Genomic DNA, 9,890 nt, shown 5'->3' with positions numbered 1-9,890 from the left:
AACTAATTAGAGCTGAATTAGCAATAAAATACATATCTTTCTTGCGGTGTTCCAAACTATAGTTTAGGCGACAGTTTTAAACCGTCGGGTATAAGAGTCCAATAAAAAATCGTTAACTACTTCTCGCTACATTTTCCATGTGCCCACCTACTTCTTTTATATTTTCCAGATGCCCACCTATTTTTTCTCACCTATTTCTTCTCCATTTCCCACACCCTAAAACGAAAATATTAACTCTCCAAAATCTCACCCACGCATCCGCACCATCGCCTCCCTCTCTCCCCGTCTTCCTCCCTCTCTCGATCTCCCTTTCTTCTCGTGTCTCACGTCCATCGATCCCCACCCACCCCTCCTCCCGTCGGTCTCCCTCTCCTCTCTGCCGCATACGTCGGACCGCCATCGCCTCCCGTTAGTGTCCCTCTCATCTCCGTCTCATACGTAGGACCACCACCACCTCCCGTCCTTCTCCCTCTGTCTCTTTCTCTCTCCGAGCTGGGTATAAATACGTTTATTTATTTATATACTTTTTATTTATTTAATTATTGTATAAATTTAATGTATTTAAAAGTAAGTTATTATTGTAATAAAATTAATTAGTTGTTTTATTTTAGTTTAGATAAAATTATAAAACTAATGGTAGAAAAATCTGTATTTTTTTCTTTTTTTTTTTACATTCCTGACGGTTTAAAACCATCGCCTATAATAGGGTATAGGCGACGGTTTTAAACCATGCCCTATACTATAGGCGACGATTTAAAATCGTGGATAATAATTTGACATTTAAATATACCTACAGAGTTTTAGAAATATGACTTAAGTATTATTACCGCTAAAAGTTACTTATGTATTTATTTACAACCAGGAGTTAGATTTAGGTATTTATACCGCAAATTACTTTTATTATTATTATTTATTTTTTTTAATATTTTTCTTACGAAGCATTGTTTTTAAATTGTTTAAAAAAAAGACTTTTATGTTATATTATTTATAAATTAAATAATATAATATTAAGATTAAAATAAGTGATATATTATATATTAATAAGATATTAATATATGATATTAATGAGAGTCATATCATTTGATATAATATAATTACTCTTGAAATTGTAATTTATGGAGAGTTACAAATCTGAATCTTAGATTTGTAACTTACATATCATATTTGATACCAATAATATATAATTAAGTGTAAAATTATATAGGCGGTTATGAATTCAAAAGGATGAGTTTCGGTGGTGGTGGTTAGTAGTTTCGGTAGTGCGGGGAAGAGAAAGAGAGAGTGGGAGGAAGAGGTGTTGGAATTATTTTACCAGGATCTTAGATCTACTCACAAGTATGTTTATTAACATCCTAAATAAGAACTTTCTAAAACGATAATTTAAACACACATAAAGTTAAAGAAACCTTACATTGGGTGCAGCGGAATAATATGACTCCTTCCGTTCAGATATCTAGCCCTTGATTCCTTTCTGTAGCAGAGTATTATCAATATCTGAACCTGGATCTCTTTCTCTGAATCTTTGATGTTGAATCTCCTTTGCTGATGATCTTTCTTCACGATCTTCCTCACTATGATTGAGGTATCACTTGATGTGTGTGGGCACTACTCATACACTAAGGATTTCGAAATATTGAAGAAGAAGAGAGAGAGTGGTCAGCTAAAGATAGGGAGAGAGAAGGCTCAGTTTTTTCTGACTCAGAAAGTCTGAAGAAAAGTGTAATTTTCCTGAAGCCTTCACTATCTATTTATAGCATTCCACTAGGGTTAGATTTGAATTATATGGCATTAAAATAATGAAAAAAATCAACTTAAAATACACACAATAGGTGGCCGGCCAAGCATTAGTGGATTGGGCCTTGGGTTTTGCAATTTTGTAATTTTAACACCTTTTGTATCTGATTTTCTCAAAAATGCCAATTTCTTAATTCAATGATTTAAATGCCAATTCTAACTATTTAATAACTATAAATAATTATTAAATAATATTGTCATTTATCATATTTATTAATTGAACCATACAAAGTATCATAATTAACAAATATGCCCCTATAAACTCTTTCTTTACAATTTCGCCCTTACTTAGTAAAAATTTCACAAATAGACATAGTCTAATTTGAGAATTATAATTGATTAATCAAAACCAATTACATGAGTCTTACAAGCAATATTATCTCAACTAGTGGGGGGACCATGGGTCTATATAACCGAGCTTCCAATAAGTAGATCAAGAATTTAGCACTAAAATTCACTAACTTATTAATTCTTCGTTGAATCCACGCATAGAACTTAGAATTGCACTCTCAGTATATAGAATGCTCTATATGTTCCACCATATAGACACATCATTAGTTATCCATTTTTATAATCCTAATGTGATCAATGATCCTCTATATGAATGATCTACACTGTAAAGGGATTAAATTACCGTTACACCCTACAATGTATTTATTCCTTAAAATACTTGACCCCGTATAAATGATATTTCAGCTTATGTGAAATGAGTACTCCACCATTTATGTTCGTTTGGTCAAGCTCGAAGGAGATCATCCTTTGCTTACTATTCGCCAGATAGAAGCTATAGATTCCATGTTTATGATAGCACTCCCACTCAATTGCACTACCGTGTTCCCAAAATGTACGTATCACCCTGACCTAAAAGTAGGCTTAACTAACAAATCAAAGAACACGTATAGCCTTTCAAGATTGAGCCTAATCATAACAGGATTCAGAACATTTGATCTAGGATCAACTAGGCGATATTGACTTGAATAGATATTACGGTAAGTTTAATAAATCTAAGTCAAAGTTCAATATCGGTCCCTTCCAATGCATACTCCATGCATCCAACCTGAGCTTTACTTTAACCAATGCTCTGGAAAGAACATAGCATTTCTCCAAATGCAAGTAAACTCTGTTGTAGATTATCATATCAGTAAAACCCTATGTCTGATAAATCTAGGAAACTTTATTCACATAGTCATGTTTACTTTCCAATGTGTTGACGGCACAATAAACAGGATCAAGTATGTGAATAGGGTTTCAGATGAATTCATACATTATGTACATATAATCATGAAATAAATCATGTGAACCATGCAACATTAAATGTTATTTCTGATCTATATTAATATGTAAATCTGATTATATTGAAATGAGTTTTATTTAGGGCATAAAACCCAACAAACTCCCACTTGCACTAATATAAAACAAAAAGTGCGTTTCAAATAATCTCAACACCTTGATATACAAATCAAGTGTAGTAGTAGTAAACTCCTCGTAATAGGATCTGAAAGGTTGAATTAACCACAACCTTTTCTCCACTATTACTCTTCCTTAATCACAAAATCATTGATAATGTGAAATTCCTCTCTATATGTCTACTCTCTTGGGATACTTGATTCTATACCTTTGGCAACTACTTTTGGTTAATCAGGAAATTAACACTAGTAGTTTAAGGCAATTTGGAATGATGCCAAAGATGTATAGAACTTTCCTTAGACTGAATGAGTACCTTTCCTGCAACCTTAACATTCAGTCTCTCTCTGGTAGACCTAGAGACTTCAGATAGGTTTTTACACTTCTCCAAAATCACTATTCCACCCCTAGAGTAACCACCATCTTATCAGAAATATTTACTAGCACATAGGCAAATTTCGAAATCTGATATGGTGTAGTCTAAGAGTTTTAAACACACCCTTATAGACTAACATATAGTTCCTCTTCTTAATCTTAAAATTTACTTGATTGTCTTCCAATGTTCTTCTCCTGGATTAATCTGATACCTACTCATTACTCCCACTCAACATCAGGTGTCTGGTCTAAGGCATACAAAAGCATATCTAAGACCTCTCACTGTTGATATAAGAAATTCTTTCATGGCTTTATCTTTTCTGGAATAGTTGAGACTTTTCCTTAGATAAATAAAATCTATGTCTAAGAAGTTGTGAAGCTTCTATAGATTGCCATTAGAAAGAAAAATGCTTCAGCATCCTACTAAAGTAAGTTGCTTGCATTAGAGTAAGTAATTACCAGGTATACCACAAGCCATAGGTTTAGATAAACTTAAACCTATAATACTAGGAACAAGAAGTTTTGTTAAGTCCATTGAATGGACTTATATACGAAAATTTCCTTTTATGTCCTTGTAATAGAAAACTTTAGGTTATTCCATGTGAATGGATTAAACCATAGTTCTATTGGCTTTTCTTCTTAGTTTCTTCTCTTGACAATCCATTACTTGTTTAAACTCATAATGGATTTTAATCACTAGTGTCTCCCAAGTCATAAGAAGGTGAGTTCCTAGAAACTCTCCCACTACGACAAGGTACTATGAATTATGTCGAAGAAAACTAAATGGTATTAACCTCTTTGTTGTGACAAGACAACAGAGGCAGTGGGATCATCATATGTAAGATGATAGAACACTTTTGGAATCAAGAAAAAAAATATCTCCTTTATTTGCTACTTGTTTTCAGACTTAGTCATTCTCTTAGAAAAGTAGTATTTGTTTGAACAAACACTTTATCTATTGACTATGGGATGGTCCACCCCTAATCACTTAGAATAGCTTACAAACCATGGTTAACAGTTCTAGCTTTTCTTAAGATTTTGATTAGGTCATCCATGAATCTAGTAATGATTTACATTAAGTATACAACCATTACATCATTCTGAAATTGCATTACCATAGAAGGAATTAGGCAACGACTAGTAACTAATCATCAACATGCAACTCGAAATTTCTGGGGAGGTAAGTTTGGATATAATTCAAAAATCAATTTAATGATCTTTGAACTGCATATCTACTAACTATTTCTCCACCCCTATCAGTTCACAAGATCTTTAACCACTTACCTTAATGGTATTAACCATTGCTAGAAATTAATGAAATTTTTCAAACATTTCAAATTTCTTTGCTAAAAGGTATAATCTAGAGTTATTGTTTTAAGAATACAACGAAAAACTCATATCCACCCCTGAATGTACATCCATCTGCGAATGAGATGAACTACTTTCAGTGGATATAGGCATATTAACTCTTTGCAGAGATTGATCTAGTCAAATCCACTATGAACAAGATACAAATGCCATAGATTAAAAAAATGGTAGTGTCTTTTGATGACATAGGTTTAGTTACATCACAGAGTTCTTAGAATACTGCAAGTGGATCCTGGTCACAGAATACCTAACTCATATTCCATACAGTTTTAATCCAATAATAGAAGATGGATATTAAGCACTTGAGAAAGTGTAACTGTATTGTATTCTGGAATTAGAAATATAAGAAAATTTCTATTTGGAATCTAAAATTAAAGTCAAAGACTTAAATTTATACCAAATATAATGAGTAATTCCATCTTGGACCAGCACTACTAATACAAACTCTAAGTCAGATTTGCCCATACAAGTAGGAGATTTCTAAGATTGAGGATTTATATCAATTGGGAATAGAATTTCGGGATTATAATCATAAGCGTCATTTAATTTCTTAAGAGAAAATATAATGACATGAAATGATTTATAGACCATTCATCCAATGATATATTATTGAGCTAATTCGAAATGAATAAGCTAAGAGGAATTAGGATAATTTCGTTTAAAATAAGAATCCAACGATGCTTCGATTAGCGAAAGTCAAAGTAATCTTATTTATATAATCTTCTTGTTTCATATCGTAAAAATACTAGTCTAAGGTGTCATCAATTGATGAACAGCTAGATGTCGCATATACAATATTTATTTTTCGAGATCTAACACTATTATGTATGTCTAATGGTGAAAATCCACTATGGATTTATCTCATTAGATAAACAAGCCAAGTTAGACCAACAATGAAGATTCGAAATTAAACTACAACTTAATAACAGAAAATAACATGGTTCAATATAAATTCATACACAATTCAGAAATTATAAACATATAGCAAGTAGGAATGACAAGTGAAAATACTAAAACTTACAATCCTAAATAATTTCCAAGGTTTTCAACAAACTGATATCAGTGTCCCGTTTAGGCGAGAGTCAAAGCTACCATTCATTGAATAGAGTTGTCAGCTCGTCTAAAATGTTCAACATTCTAGCAACCTTTTATTCGATCAAGATTGGAATTCAGCGTTGTCCCGTTTAGGAGAGAGTCAAGGTAATTCTATCTTATGAGCTTCCACCATTGTTTCATAATTTGCAAGTCAAGTATGGTCGCCACCATCAGGGTGATCCATACCATACAAAACACTTACAAACTACTTATTATGCGAGGTTAAACGGTGCGAAATTGCTAATGATCGTTCCTCCATTAGGGAGGATTACTCACTAAAACAAACGCGGTGTAAAACCCACAATGGAGATCGAATGTCTTAATAATAAAGCTCATTATTTAAAAGGAGTTGTATTTTCTTTGATTCTCTTTATTTATTCTATTTATTTTAAATATATATATTTATTTAATTAAAATTTCCAATTTAGAATAAAAAATTCTAAATATAAATTTTAATTTAATATTTATAAATTTTACTTAGATGGATATGAAAATAACATGAATTATTTCCATCTTAGTAATAATTTCCAATAAATATTTAGAAAAAATATTTAAGTTGTTACAAAATTAATTTAAATTAATTTACAACACAAATTTAATTTTCTATAAATATATATTGCATTTCGAAAAATTAAAGTATACAAGGATACAATTTTCGAAAATGCATGTTAAAATAAAAAATAAATCCTGGAAAAATTATTCTAATTTAATGTTGGCCCAAAATTAATTAATAAAATTAATTTACAACAAAAAATATAATTTTCCTATTTAATTAAATTTATAAGAAAAATTTCAAATATTTAAGTATGATGATGAAAATCAACTTAAATATTAATTTTCTATTTAATTAAATACACTAGAAAAATACTTCAAGCAAAAATATCATCTATCTAGATTTTCCTTTGACTAATTAATTCAATTTCTAATAATATACTTTAATTCAATTTATTTTAATTAATCATTAAATGAAAAAAATCATTGATTTAAGTTGGTCCAAAAATTAATTAAAATAAATAATTAATTTACAACTTAATCTATTTTTCAAGATAAAATTCGAAATTCCAGCATTTAAGAAATGCAATTTCGAAATTTGATTAATAAAATAAAGAAAAAATATATATTGAAAATTATTTAAATTTAGTTAAAAAAATAAATTTCAACTAAAAATAATTTTCTATTTAATTAAATGTCATGAAAAAGAAATATTTAAGTATGATGATAAAAATCAACTTAGATATTTAATTTTCAAATTAATTAAATGTATTAAATTCAAGAAATAAATAATTAAGTGTAGAGAAGGCTTAATTATTAGTCTCTAGTTTAATACTAGGAAAAAATATACTTAAAATAAATTGTACCAAAATTAATTATTTAAATAATTAATTTCACAATTTATAATATTTTCCTATTTAATATTAGAAATAATAAGTAGTCTAGAAATAACTATCTAGAAAATATCTTATTTAACTAAGTATCTTTTCCACAAAATTTGAAAAAATATCTAATTTAAGTTGTATTAGAAAAAATCTAGAACTTAAATATTTTTCAAATTTAAATTTAATTAAATATCAAAAATTAAGTTGTAACCACTTAATTTGAAAATATTCCATTTTAAGTTAATATTCGAAAAGATATTAACTTAAAAAATATCTAAAGAATCTTAATAACCAATGCCTAAAATTCCTCAACTTAATTTTGAAATTTGAAATTCAAAAGATATTCAGATTTAAGTTGGTTAGTTGTAGATAACTAAATATCAACTTAAATAAGAATATTTAATCAAAAATTTAAATTAAGTTCCAGAAAGAATCTAGATGGTTATAATTCTATATTTAATTAAATACAAGAAAATACATATAGTTTAGCTTAGAATAAAAAATTCTTTAAACTATAATTTTCTTAAATTAATTTCAAAATAAATGAAATTAATTATGTTGCCAATCAATTTTATTAGGTTAAACTAGTGTAATTAACCTAGTATAGTTGTTCAAATCAGGCAAATGGGCCTTCACAATTGGGGTAGTTTGTGTGAGGGGGTGCTGGGTTCAGTATGTCGTACCCACTTCTATGGCTCCCAACTCTCACACAAGGCCCAAAAGAGAGGAACTTAACCTTAATAAGAACAACTGTTATTAATTGAATAGGCCCAAAAACTAAATGGGCCTAAATAAATTCTATCAATAACTATGATAATTTATTTTAGCAACAACAACCTATATGTATCTATAATCAAATTAAACACATAGGCTCACACAGGCACACTTTGGATGGGTCCTATCATGTTGCTAGGTCATACACAGATGAAAGAAGATTGTAAATATACCTGTTACAAATTATTATCTTGACCAAGGGAGCCATCAGATCATTAGATCTGGCAAAAGGTAACCATGGCTATTTGCAATCAAGTAATAAAAGGTTTTAAAAACTTACACATAAGCTAAAACACATACTCCTGCAACAAGGTTAGCTGGATAGTTGGATGTAGGATTTATTTAATTTTAAATTAAATAATTAATTTCGAAATAATTAATTAAATAAATAAAATATTTATTTTTCGAAAATTTTTTAACAAAAAAAATAAAAAAGAAAATTCGAAAATTTAAAAAATTTAAATTTAAAATTAAACCTACAATTTTTGAAAAAATAGGTTTCAACCAACCTAAATTTCATTTCAAAAAAAAATTGCTAACTACTTTTAAATTTTAAATGTTATTTTATAAATAAAAATTAAATAAAAATTAGAAAAGATAAATGAAATATCTTTTCAGATTTTAAATTTAATTTAAATAAATAAAATAACAAAATTTAAAAGTTAGCAAAATATCTTACATCTATTTAAAATTACATGATTATAAATATCTTATTTTAAATTTAAATAAGGTCAAAATATCTAAAAAGATTTAAAAAAAAATCTTAAAAGATAAGATATAATTAATTAAAATATCTTAAAAGATAAGATATCTTAAAAATATCTTATAAAATCTGACCTTAAATTTAAAAAAAAATAAGATATAATCAAATTTAAAAATAAGATAGATTTTTAAGCATACTAATTCTATTCAAATTCAAATTACACTAATATCTTGAATTAAATTTAAAAAAATATTAATTAATGCAAAATGATAATTAGAATTGAATTAGGAATAGTAATAGTATAAATACAAAACTATACAAAAAATTGGAAGTTAATTCGATGAAAAAGCATGAAAAATTGAAGAAAAACAAAAAATTTCGAAACTGTACGGACAGATTTGCGATCGCAGGAAAATATCAGCACAGCCTCGATTTTTTCAAATCTTCAAAAAATCATAACTAATTCAAATAAAATCCAAATTAAGTTCTGTAAAAGGCTAACTTGCTTAATTTTTTCCACACTATCCAATAAAAATAATTCCAGATATAAAGTCGCAATTATTTTTCACGAAAATTTTACAAACATCAATCAATCATCAAATAACACTCAATACAACATGATACCATCCAAAGAACATACAAACAATCGTTTTAAAGTCCAAATTTCTTGCAAGTAAATCAATTACCATGGCTCTGAGGCCAGTTGTTGGAATTATTTTACCAGGATCTTAGATCTACTCACAAGTATGTTTATTAACATCCTAAATAAGAACTTTCTAAAATGATCATTTAAACACACATAAAGTTAAAGAAACCTTACATTGGGTGTAGCGGAATAATATGACTCCTTCCGTTCAGATATCTAGCCCTTGATTCCTTTCTGTAGCAGAGCATTATCAATATCTGAATCTGGATCTCTTTCTCTGAATCTTTGATGTTGAATCTCCTTTGCTGATGATCTTTCTTCACGATCTTCCTCACTATGATTGAGGTATCACTTG

The sequence above is a fragment of the Cannabis sativa genome, chromosome X (assembly GCF_029168945.1).
Source record: "Cannabis sativa cultivar Pink pepper isolate KNU-18-1 chromosome X, ASM2916894v1, whole genome shotgun sequence".
In the NCBI taxonomy this organism is placed as follows: domain Eukaryota; kingdom Viridiplantae; phylum Streptophyta; class Magnoliopsida; order Rosales; family Cannabaceae; genus Cannabis; species Cannabis sativa.
Note: the sequence above shows the minus strand (reverse complement) of the source record.